At 49.2% G+C, this 13145-nt stretch overlaps 2 pseudogenes; both read right to left on the bottom strand.

The window, feature by feature from the left end:
• LOC119360223 overlaps positions 1–1664 on the bottom strand; it is a 9055-nt pseudogene extending 7391 nt beyond the window's left edge.
• A 350-nt stretch (positions 1665–2014) lies between these two features.
• Positions 2015–2152, bottom strand: LOC119266273 (annotated as a pseudogene).
• Positions 2153–13145: the final 10993 nt, after the last annotated feature.

Raw genomic sequence — 13145 nt, 5'->3', positions numbered from 1 at the left:
TGGCGCGAGGCGACGCTGCGGGACTGGTGGGCACCACCCAGTCAGCGCGTTCGGCCACCAGGCCAGCTGAGGCCAGGCGCACGGGGGGATCCACCTGGGATCGCGCGTCGCCAGAGACAGCAGGCTGGGCGGGCGAATCTGCCTGGGATCGCCCGCTGTCAGCCGAATCAGCAGCAGTTTCCGTGCCCAGCTTGTCTGCTTCCTCACACATAAAATGACAGCGCGAATTTGCACAAACATCAACAGAATCAGAATTTCCTTGGGATTTTTGTACATGATCAAGTTCATTTAATTCGCCCTCATGATCAGGTAGTGTGGTAGGATCAAAAAGGAGGGCAATTTCTGCACGAAGCAAGGCTCCCGCATTGGGATGTAATTTGGCAAATGGAAAGAGTGTCTCATCAAAAATAACATCACGAGAAATATAGATACGTCCGGTGGAAATTTCAAGGCATGTATAACCTTTATGAAGATTACTATAGCCAAGAAATACACACTGAGTGGATCTAAACTCAAGTTTATGATGATTGTAGGGGCGCAAATTTGGGTCACAAGCACACCCAAATATTTTAAGATAGTTGTAATCAGGTTTTTGATGATAGACACGCTCTAACGGAGTAGTGTTGCCAATAACTTTGCTAGGGAGCCTATTGATAAGATAAGTGGCAGTGATAAAGGCTTCATCCCAATACTTGAGAGGCATGGAAGCATGAGCTAAAAGAGAAAGGCCAACTTCAACAATGTGGCGATGTTTGCGCTCAGCGGAGCCATTCTGTTGATGAGCATGAGGGCAAGATACATGATGGACTATCCCAATGCTACGGAAAAAAGAGTGGAGTTTCTCATACTCCCCTCCCCAGTCACTTTGGACAACAAGGATTTTCCTATCAAACTGGCACTCAACAAGTTTCTGAAATTCTTGGAAAATAGAGAAAACCTCATACTTATATCCAAGCAAATTGATCCAAGTGAACTTGCTATAATCATCGATAAAAATGACATAATATTTTTTTTCTACCAAAAGAATCTCGGGCATGGCCCCATACATCAATGAAAATAAGTTCTAACGGAGCATGAGACACACTAGTTGGTTTGGGATAAGGAAGCTGATGGCTCTTGGCACATTGACAAGCTTCACAAACAGGCTCACAAACTGGACTAGGAGACAAAGAAAGTTTGCCTTTATTGACTATTTGTTTGACAATGATCGAAGATGAATGCCCTAATCATTGATGCCACCATGCCAAGGAGGGCTTGATGACGGAGTAGACGTGACGACCCTTGCGACCTAGTTCTCCGGATGGAATGGGGTAGAGCCCTCCAACGCATCTACCATGATGAAGTAGTTCCCTCGTTGCCCGATCCTTGATGAAAAAATAACGTGGGTGAGTTTCAAAGATGGCTAAACGAGACATGGATGCAAGGTTCTTGTCAGCTTGAGGAACATGAAGCACATCTCTAAGAACAAGATTACGTTTGAGTGTAGGGGAATTCATAGAACCTTGACCGATGTGACAAATATCCATACCTCCACCGCTGGCGGTGTGAATCTGGTCGGTGCCGTGGTACCGCTCACGAAGGGCGAGTTGCTCGAGCTCGTTTGTCACGTGATCCGTAGCACCAGAGTCGACGTACCAGACGCCGTCACCACCCTGTTCACGCATTGCAGCAGCAACATGGCGATCCGAGGGCACAAAGTCCTCGTCGTAGCGATGCCAGCAGTCAATCACCTCGTGGCCAGACTTCTTGCAAAGCTGGCAGCAAGGGCGACCACGGGAAGGAGGGCGGCGGCCGTTGTTATTGTTGAAGCCGCCGCCATTGCCGCTGGTGTTGTAGCCGCCCCCGCCATGGGAGCCAGAACCCCCACCAGAGCGGGCGCCATCGCCTAGAGGAGCGCCGCGTCCGCGCCCACCGCCGTGTTGCCCCTGGTGACCGCGCCCACGGCCGCGGCCACGATAGATTGAGTTGACAGAGGACTGCCAAAGGTCGCCGCCATGGAGGAGGGTGAGGCGGGCATCAAAACTGAGCAGCTGGCTTAGAGTTCTTGGACGGTGATGGATTCCATCCTGGTGGCAAGCGCAGAAACCACCGGGTTGTACTCCATGTCCAAGCCAGCAAGGATTTTGGAGATGATCTCTAGATCAGAGAGGGCCGCAGCTGTGCTTGCGACCTCACCGGTGAGACTTTTGATCTTACCAAGATAATCAACCATGGACTTGTTACCTTTCTTGAGGTTGGTGAGCTCGATGCGAGTGTTTATCGCTTGGGCTTGACTTTGAGCAGCAAACATGGCATGGATGGTGCGCCACACCTCTGCCGACGTCTGGAGCGTGGCGACCTGAGCAAGAATCTCACGGGAAAATGAACCCATTAAGTATCCTTGAGGTTGTTGCTGCTGTGCATACCAGAGGGATCTCGCAAAGTTGACGATTTGTTCTTCTTTGCCGTCCTTGGTGATGGTGAGGGTGGCCGGCGGTGGCGGGCTCTTCTGGTCGAGGTGGTGCTCCATCTGCGCACCTCTGATCTGCGGGAGTACGGTGGCCTTCCAGAGTAGGAAGTTGCCCCTCGTAAGCTTCTCTTGTGGTGTCGATCCGAGGGAGGTGGTGTTGTGGGTGGAGGTGGAAGATGATGCAAAGGTGGAGGATGGGGTGGTGGAGAGCACACCCATGGTGCTTGGCATCATGGCAGCGGCGGTGGTGGACATGGTCTCGGTCTCGGAGGTAGCTAGATGCAATCTCTCTCGATTGAATGAGGAAGAGGCTCTGTTACCGTGTAAAAGTATTTGGGAAGCGTAGAACCCTTGTCTCGGGCCGCATGTATATATTGGGCAAAAGCCTTGGCATACAAGTTACAGGGAAGATCGACCAGATCGGTCGTTACAAAGAGATGAGAACGAGAAGAAGGGATAGAGATGAAGTATAGAATTTAAACAAACTTCTATCCCTATACAACTCCTAAACGTCTATCCCAACAGAGCTCTTCCTGGCGAAGACGCGTACATACCCAACGTCCCTTGTCTGATGCGCCACTGGTCAGTGCTCTTGGCCTACGCACGGAGTAAGTATCAAGGGCTCAAGGCTGGCTAGCCAAAGCTAGTTGCTGGATGTCTTCTGCTGAAAGACACGGGCGTACACGAGCTGGCTTTAGTGAGGGATACAGGGCAAGACACGAAGAAGGGATGGAGAACCTGCGGAGCTCTGATCAATGTACAAGTCAATGGAGATAGAGGGCGGCGCCGCCCTCTGGGGTTGTGGCAGGGAAGTTGGTCCAGGGTGCCCGTCCTTGGGCATGACGGGAGGCGAGGGCATTCGGCCGAAGGATAGGCGGCAGGCGGGTGGCCAGCTGAGGCGGGAAGGCACCGGGATGGCGGAGGACCTGAGACCATAGTTTTAAATAGTCGGCTATAGCCCCGCTATAGCCTTTTCAGCAGGGTACCGTTAAATTGTTTCATGTACAAATAGTCCGCTCTAGCCTGTTATAGTCCGTTATAGCTCCGCTATAATTGATTTTGAGGTCCATCGCTATTTGGTATAGCTCGCTATTTAAAACATTGCCTAGGATAGCGCAGGCGTCGAAGAGATGGAGCCTAGCATCATTTAATTAATTTGATATGAATCTTTAGGATCAAAACGCATAGATGACTAAGCCCATAACAAAGAATTACCTATCTGTCCTTCAGCCAAATCTGGAGTCGGCCCATAATTTCTTTCTACAAAACTTTCGATCTATTTATCTTCAATCATGACAGTACAACGAAGACCAGAAATAATAAAAATTATATCCAGATCCGTAGACCACCTATCGACGACTACAAGCATTGAAGCGAGCTAAAGATGCGCTCCCGTCATCGCCCCTCCCTTACCAGAACCGGTGTTGTAGTAGGTAGTCGAAAAGTCATCGTGCTAAGGCCTTGTAGGACCAGCACACAAGAACAACAATCGCCGCCGATGAAGAGTAGCGTAGATCGAAAGGATCTAACCTGAACACACACGAACGCAGATGAATGATGACCCGAGTAGGTCCAGCCATTGTTGAGGAAATCATTAACTGGTAACTGCTCGGTTGGCTAGAGAGTAGGGGATTAATAGGCTAACCGGCAAGTTAATTGGCCATTTAATCAATTAATCAGACGATTTATTGGTTTATCGGCTACTCGGTGACCCTAGGAGTAGGGGTTAATCGGCAAGTTAACTGGTTAATTGGACGAATTCTTGAACAGGGGGTCCAGCAAAGACATCGACCGGACACACATCTCCACATGCCAACCGACGATGCTAGATGCACCATCAGAACCGGGACTAGGCGGGGAGAACCTCATTCCATCTCCAGGGAGCCGTCGCTGTCTCACCTTCCAGAGCATGACACAAAACCTAACAAAATTGAAAGAAACGTCTAAAAACGGAGCCCTCCCGCTCGCAAGGGCTGGGAGCCACCGGTCCCCCACGGCCCTAAGGCCACCAGAGCCGACGTGGACCGGAGGCAACACCAAGGATGGGTAGAGGAACCCTAAGTGCTGAACATATGGTTTTCAATGTATATTTTGTATATCCTGGCCCACCTTCTAGTCTTTGTATAATAGAGGTTGACGCCCACATTGTACACTATATATACGTGCATCTGCACCCGATCAATACTATCATGAGTTGCATTGCCAAACCTCTCCTCTACATGGTATCAAAGCTCTTGATCCTACCCTAACCCTAGGTCGCCGCCGCCGCGATCTCCATCGCCGTCGGCGCCGCTCCCCACCACCGCCGCACCACGCCGTCGCCGCCTCCCTCCTACACGACACCGCCGCCATCTCATGTCGCGTCACTGCCCTTCTCCCGCTCCCCCCCCCCCGCGCCTCAACAGCAGCAGCACGGCGGGGGCCGCAGCAACCGGCGCGGCGGGGGCGGCCGCCGCCGTCAACAACAGTAGCCCCAGGGTTCAGGGGGGCGCTACCTGCAGTCGTCCACGCCTTGGGCTGTCGGCCAGAACCCTTGGACGGGCGTTGTGCATGCATATCACATGCCCGTCCCAAGGGCCCGTGCTCCGGGTCTCCTCGGCCCCGACCAACAGGTCATCAGGCGTTCTTCGGCGCTCCACATTCGACCGGTGCCTGTTATGCTGCCCCGCCCGCGCCATCGCTGGTTGGTGGCTACGGGTAGCCCGCCCCGGCGCAACCCTATGGGGCCTTCCCCACGCTGCAGGTTCCCTCGCCGTGGGACCCCGCCCTTCTGGCTGCGCTACACTTTGCACCGTCACCAAGCAACTATGGTGGTGGAGGTGCATGGTACATGGACTCGGGTGCCACCTATCATATGACGTCTCATCCCGATAACCTAACCTCCTCCACTTTCGTTCACACTCAAACCCGTATCACCGTTGGTAACGGTTCCTCTTTACCCACACATGTCGGCCGCACTAATTTTCCTTCCAGATCCACACCTATTACTATGTATAATGTTCTTGTTTCACGTGACTTTGTCACGAACCTTGTTTCTGTTCGTCGTCTTGCTCGTGAGAATCCCATTACCGTTGAATTTGACGATGTTGGTTTTTCTGTGAAGGACTCCCGTAGACGGATGGTACTTCACCAATGTGATAGTCCTCATGAGCTCTATCATGTGCACGCCGGCGCCACCACCTCCACTCCAGTAGCTCTTGCAGCCGATGTCGACATATGGCGTGCTCGCCTTGGCCATCCCAACCCTACCGTTTTACGTCAAATTCTTAGGAGTTTTTCATTCTCATGTAATAAGATCGATGATCATACTTGTGAGGCTTGTCGTCTAGGAAAGCACGTTCGTCTTCCCTTTAGTGCGTCTACGACTATTTCCACTTTTCCGTTTCAGTTACTTCATAGTGATGTTTGGACATATCCCGTTGCAAGCAACACCGGCTACCTTTATTATTTGGTGATTTTAGATGATTATTCCCATTATATGTGGATTTCCCCCTTCGTCGCAAATCCGACGCCTTAGACACACTCACAACCTTTTATTCTTATGTCACAACATAGTTTGGTCGCCCCATTCTTGCACTGTAAACTGATAACGGAAAAGAGTTTGATAATGTCGACGTTCGAGATCTTCTCACTTCTGACGACACCATCTTCCGTCTAACCTTCCCCTACACGTCCCAGCAGAACGGTCACATTGAGAACTTTCTTCGCACTCTTAATGAATGCGCTTGTACTTTACTCTTCCACTCTAACGTCCCCCTCCCCCAGGTTTTGGCCTGATGCTCTCGCCACCGCCATCCTCCACCTTAACATCTGCCCATGTCGTCCTTGTTGGGACTACGCACCTCATCACCTTCTCTTTGGTGTGCATCCATCCTATGACGGTCTTTGCATTTTTGGGTGCCTCTGCTATCCCAACACCGCATCCACTACCCCCTGCAAACTCGCACCATGATCCCTCCCGTGTATCTTCCTTGGCTATCCCTCCAACACCAAAGGTTACCGGTGTTATGGCCCAGTCTCTCACCACGTGCACACCTCATGGCACATGTACTTTGATGAGTCGGTGTTTCCCTTTCACCAGCTATCTTCGTCTGTTGCACCTCTGACGGCGCCCCTAGCGCCTCCTGTCTGGTGCGAGTCTCAGTCGTGGCTTACTGGTGCCTCTCCAGTTCAGCGCCTCCCACCTGCATCTGGTCCCACGATTCCCTCCCCAGAGGTCGAGTAAGACCAGGCCTCGGGTGCCTCGGTCGGCACCCCTCCGGACGTCCCCTCGGGACGGGCAGTCGAGGCCGACGCGGCCTCCTCTGCTAGCGTTGCCCCCTCTACTGCTGGCTCGCTCGCCTGCGCTCCTGCGACGGGCTCGACTCTATCATCACCCGTCGTCGAGCCCGCCTCGGCAGCTGCTCCGCCTCTCGGCGTGACGACCCGTGCCGGGGCTGGTGTGCACCGGTAGGGCACGCGCTATACTTCAACGAGTATGTGTGTGCTGCCTCGATAACGACACCATCACACATCCCCTCCTCTGCTCGCCCAGCCCTTCGGGATCCTCATTGGCTCGTGGTGATGCGGGAGGAGTTTGATACATTGCAGCGCAACCGCACGTGGCATCTTGTTCCGTGACCCCCTCATGCCAACGCCATCGCCGGCAAGTGGGTGTTTCGCCACAAGACATGCCCAAGCGGTTCTCTTGAGTGCTACAAGGCTCGTTGGGTGGTTCATGGATTTTGGCAACGTGCGGGGCTAGACTTCACTGACCTCTTTGCCCCGGTTGTCAAACCGGGCACAATCCGCACAGTGCTTCAATTGGCGGTCTCGCGCGTGTGGCTTGTGCATCAGTTAGATGTATCCAATGCTTTTTTGCACGGCCATCTTGCCGAGCAGGTGTTCTGTCAGCAGCCCACTGGCTTTATCGATGCCGAGCATCCCGACCACATGTGCGCTCTCTCGTTCTCTTTACGGGTTGAAGCAGACACCATGGGCGTGGTACCAGCGTATCTCAGCCTTCCTGCAGTCACTTGGATTCCGGTCCACCCGCTCCGATGCTTCCCTCTTCGTGTATCATCAGGGAGCTGACACTGCATACCTGCTGCTCTACGTCGATGACATCATCCTAACAGCCTCCACTCCCGAGCTCCTTCAGCGGCTCACGGCTCGTCTTCGTGATGAGTTTTCCCTCAAGGACTTGGGGCCTTTGCATTATTTCCTCGGCATTGAGGTGGTCCGATGGGCCAATGGTTTCTTTCTGCATCAGCAGCAGTACAGCCATGAGCTTCTTGAGCGTGCTGGCATGCTTAATTGCAAGACGCTACCACTCCCGTCGACACGAAGGCCAAGGTTTCTGCCTTGGAAGGCTCTCCTGTGTCTGATGCAACTTTTTATCGCTCCATTGTTGGCGCCTTGCACTACCTGACGCTGACACGCCCTGACCTGCAGTATGTTGTTCAACAGGTGTGCCTCCACATGCACTCCCTGCGCGACTCTCATTAGCCTTGGTGAAGCGTATCCTCCGTTACATACGCAGCACTATGCCCATGGGACTCACACTGACGGCCTCCACCTCCACTAACATCGTTGCCTACTCTGATGCGGACTGGATAGGCTGCCCCGACACACATCGCTCCACATCAGGCTATTGTGTCTACCTTGGGCCCTCGCTGATCTCTTGGTCGTCCAAGCGACAGCCAACGCTCTCCCGCTCGAGTGCCGAGGCAGAGTATCGAGTAGTGGCTAACGCCATTGCCGAATGCTCCTGGCTTCATCATCTGCTCCAGGAGTTGCTTCGTGATATCCACAAGGTCATGCTTGTTTACTACGACAACGTCTCCGCCGTCTACCTCTCCGCCAACCCGGTTCATCATCGCCGCACGAAGCATACGAGGCTCGATATTCACTTCGTTCGCGAGCAGGTGGCCCTTGGACGCATTCGGGTTCTCCACGTTCCGACGGTGCAACAGTTTGCTGATGTGATGACTAAGGGATTGCCTACTCCCGTCTTCGAGGAGTTCAGGTCCAGTCTTTGCATCTCCGGCGACATTTCGACTGCGGGGGGATGTTGAACATATGGTTTTGCATGTATATTTTGTATATCTTGACCCACCTCTTAATCTTTGTATAGTTGAGGTTGAGGCCAACATTGTACACTATATATACATACATCTGCATCCGATCAATACTGTCATAAGTTGCATTGCCAAACATCTCCTCTACACTAAGTATTTTTGGGTAGAGGAGCCAGGAGGCGGCTGCGGCTGCGTGAGGTCGATATGCGTTTTATGTGTGGGTGGACGTTGGTGGAGTTGGCCATGTTGACCCTTTCATCAACTAAATACTACCCATCATATTAGATAGTACGATGTGCTGTAAAAAAACTCAATTTTAAATCTACTAATTATAATCACGATGCACCTTTTGTGTAATCCTTGGATAGTTAGCTCCTGTTTTGAATGGCTGAAGTGATCGTCATAGGTAACTTTTAGAAATAGACTTTCTACATGCTCTATAAATAAAGCACCATCCCATGACCAGCGTTATCCAAGGGCACCGAGAGGATAAATCTACTAGGGTAACAACATAAACATGTCCAAAAGCACACGAAAAAAAAGCAGAAACAAGAGATATAAGACACCTCGGTGGAGATGTGTTAACTGCTAGGAGACGCTGAAAATGAATAGATTAGAATTTTCTTGCAACAAAAAAAAACCTGCCAGGAGACGCTGAGAGCTGACGGCCGACCATCTAGTTCCCAGACGGGCCATGTCCGGCTGAATATAAAGCGGCCATCACTGCTCTATAAAGACCAATAATAACTTGAACAAATTACAGAGGCGTCGGTCGGACGTAATTTCACAGTCACCAGTTTAGACTTTTTCCTGGAAAGAATGAGAGTTAGAAGTGTGCAGGGGGGCAGGAAGCAGGTGTATATTTTGTGGTTCAGAAAGCATGATTCGAGCAGTAGGAAGTAGCCACGCACTTCGTCGATATGCATCTGGGTTCTCCATCGCCATTGAGGAAACAGTGGTATATATGTGCTCTTCCCGTTGTCGCAACGCAACCACGGCGTTCTCTCGCTGCATGTATCACACTATCGAATCATCAATGAAAAATTGTGTCTCCTGCAGCTTTCTTAGAGAGAAATGAATGTATCTTCCGTTATGCTAAGCGATGGAAAAAGGGACAAATTAAGGCAGGCACTGATCGGGACTCACGGCCAACCATTAGCCTGTCCGCTAGCTAGCTAGCTGTGCTGTTCTCCACACGAGACGACACGAGAAGAGACTGCCGCTGGACAATGAAGAGACGGGTCAAGGCGACGAGGATCGCACGTGCATGGCGTGCAATCGTGCGAGTTGAATAGTCGTCGAGACGAAAGGCGCGGGTTAATTGCGTATCATGTGCTAGCTGTGGCTAACGAGCAAGGACGATCCATCCATAGTAGTAAGAGGTTCCACGGATGCATGTGAGCTTAGCAGGACCATTTGTTTATCGGGTTTTGCTAAATACAGTATCAGGCAACTGTTAAATTTTTATGTTGCTTCAGTCAATTTTGCCCACCGAGGTGTTTAATCTTCAGGGAGCCGCCACCGCCTAGCCTTCCTAAGCAGTACAAAAACCCTAACAAAACTGAAAGAAACAAAAAAAAAAACGGAGTCCTTCCGTCGGCAAGGGCCGGGATCCACCGCGTCTCCGGTGAGCCTCCATGGCCCTAAGGCCACCGGAGACGAAGCAGACTGACGGCAACGGTGACGGGAGGCAAAGGAACCCTGATCTTTCTTGAGGAGGTGGACAAGAAACTTTTAGCTATTTTTGGACACATGGCAAAATAAGTTTGACAAGTAACTCTTAATACCCTACACATTTGGCAAAGTCATACTCCCTCTCTTCCTAAATATAAGTCATTTTAGAGATTTCAATACATACTATATATTAAGCAAAATGAGCGAATCTACACTTTAAAATACGTCTATATACGTTTGTATGTAGTTTTTACTGAAATCTCTAAAAGGTCTTATATTTAAAAACGGAGGGAGTCAACCAAAAATGCTGTATTGTTTTTGCACACATAGCAGCCCAGCTTCCTCTCTAGCTTGTTGTGCCTTTTGCTTCCCCCTCAGATCCAAAATTCACTCCAAGCATCTACCTCCCTGCTCGCTTGGTTGTGGTTGCCTACCGTCACTCTGCATCAGCAGGCTTCTCATCCGGCCCCTTCGCTGCCGGATGTGGCTGCTGGCCCTTGTGGACGGGTTGGCGACCGGAAAATTTTGAGCAGCCATGGCGTCCACTCACGGCCAAATCTAGCATCCCCGACTTGCATGTTGCAAGCTATACGGTGGGGTTTGGTTCTCTCCACAAGGGTGCAGTGGCCTCAGATGGTGGTGCTGGTGACCAAGATACGATCGGCCGGATGGTGGTGCTTGCATGCAAAACTATGCTACAGTGACCTCCTACGGCTCCACAACGATGGTGGTCTGCATGGTCTTTGGCGAGGGTTCATCTCTTTAGATCTGGTGGTTGATTTCAGCAGTGAGATACAAAGTATGGTCAAAGGCGTGACGCAAATGGCTGGTGGTGCAGCAGCGGTGGTCGCACATCGCATGTAGTTGCTGGGATCGCGGATAAATGGTAGCGACAATACAAAAGTGACTTCGATGATGGTGCTATGTGCATTCAGTCTCGAGCTCCGGGGTAAAAGCCTAAGTCTGACCTGTGTTGGTTATACCTAGCAATGGCGACAAATTTTATTTTATTTTGCGTCGTTATACCTTCTTGAAGGCATTGCTCGGATATGGTCTGACTGATTCTTCGGAGTGAAAACCTAGTTTCTCGCCTTGATGGTTGCATCCGGTGACGGCGACCGCTCAACTTTTTCGCTCCCTTCTTGATAAGTACTCATGCTATTTTCAGACAAATGCTTTGAGACAAGAGAATTTATACTCACTTTGGCAAAAAAGAGAGTAAGCATTTTCTTTTTCTTTTTGTTGATATTGGAGCTCCATCACTCACTGCCAATATTTGTGTTTAGTTATCATTCTTTCTGTAGATCTTAAACATGCAGATATGAAGATTAATTTGCGACAACAGTTAAAGTAATATATACATTAATATTCATGTAAGCCATATGAAATTACTTATGTCCTGTATTTAGTAAAAAAATGATCGGGTATTTAACATGTTCCAATATTTATATTTATACCAAGTGTTGTGTCCATTGCAATTTTCTTATCTTAAATAAATATGTATAAATACACTATGCCAAAAGGTCTTTAGTTTATCTACCATCATGTTTATAGAAGACTACAAAAGCAACACATGGGGTATCATCTATTATGAGAAAGTTCTCAATGCTCTGCATGGCATTTTTCTCGGAGAAAAGGCTTCTAGAAGACCACAAAAAATGTGGCTCAAAAGAAATAGTAGTACCATTTCGGTATGCGTCATATCCCACGATTTTCATTGTGGTATCTGTTCCATTGACAATTGGGTCTCTCTTTAACTGCTTCCCAAAAACAGCTGGAAATATATGAACACAGTAAGGGTGAGGAAATTGCACAAACAAGCAACTATTGATGCTGATTTTCCACAGAACACCTACTCTACGGTATTTTTTGTAATCCATTGCAGTTGGGTCTGAGCCAGCACTTACGGACGTTGACATGATTCTCGTTAAGCTGGTCCCACTTGTAAGTGAAGGTGTGGCAAAAAAAACCGCCATGCCAGCCGACCAACTAAATCTGTCAATATCTCCACAACATTTGGCCCAATTGAGCTGAACTTTTCCAAGTTCAGTATTGAGTACATGTACGATCTACTAGTTTTATTTGCCTTTTTCTTAAAACATTAGATTTGAAAAAGAAAAATTGAATGAACAAAATGAATTTTCCATGTTGATGTGGCTAGTTTTATTTGCCAAATGTGCACTTACAAGCGGGACCCACCGACCAAAAATTATAGCAACGTACCTAAACGCTGGATTAGACCTAGTTGCAATGGACTAATGTGTGGTGTTCTATGCAAACCCGTAAAGTGGGTGTTTTGTGTAAAGTCAGCACCAATTGCTGGTGGTGTGTGCAATTCCTCCCGTAAGGGCATCCTTTTATGACTAACTGTAATTTTTTAGATTTTTCGAGAAGTTTGAAATTTTGGCCAAACTTCGATCAAAATATTTGAGAACCGTTGACCATAATTTTCTCATATTCATAATAACAGTAGCAACACCACTTATGATTTACTCCAATGTTTTCTGATGTTCTTGAAAAGTTTTAAATTTGCGTTACACTTTGATTTTTGTACTTCAGCACAAGCTATGCCTATTGGCGAAATCATCTTTTCAACTGCCGCTTGACGTCAATTCATGGTACTGGTTTATCTGTACCCAGTTTAAAATTGTAGTTACATAGTTAGCAGAGGGAAATTTATAGTAGTATATATTTAGAAATATGAGTAAGTTCTTAGTAGTTTGTATGGTATTTCTCTCGGAGAAAAAGATTCTAGAAGAAGTGTTGGTACAGGACTACAGGTACTCTCATCTATAATAGTACCATTTCGGTACATGTCATGTCATGTCCCACGATTTTCACGTGGGCTGTACCTGCTGTCCTGCTGGGTGCCTATGTAGCTCGCCTAGGTATAAATTGCACGTATTCTGGCTACACTCAAACAACAACCATCAGTACTTTCCTCATTGCCTCCCTCTCGTTGC

Source organism: Triticum dicoccoides, chromosome 2B (assembly GCF_002162155.2).
Source record: "Triticum dicoccoides isolate Atlit2015 ecotype Zavitan chromosome 2B, WEW_v2.0, whole genome shotgun sequence".
Taxonomy (NCBI): Eukaryota; Viridiplantae; Streptophyta; class Magnoliopsida; order Poales; family Poaceae; genus Triticum; species Triticum dicoccoides.
This window is presented reverse-complemented; position numbering and strand designations above follow the sequence as displayed.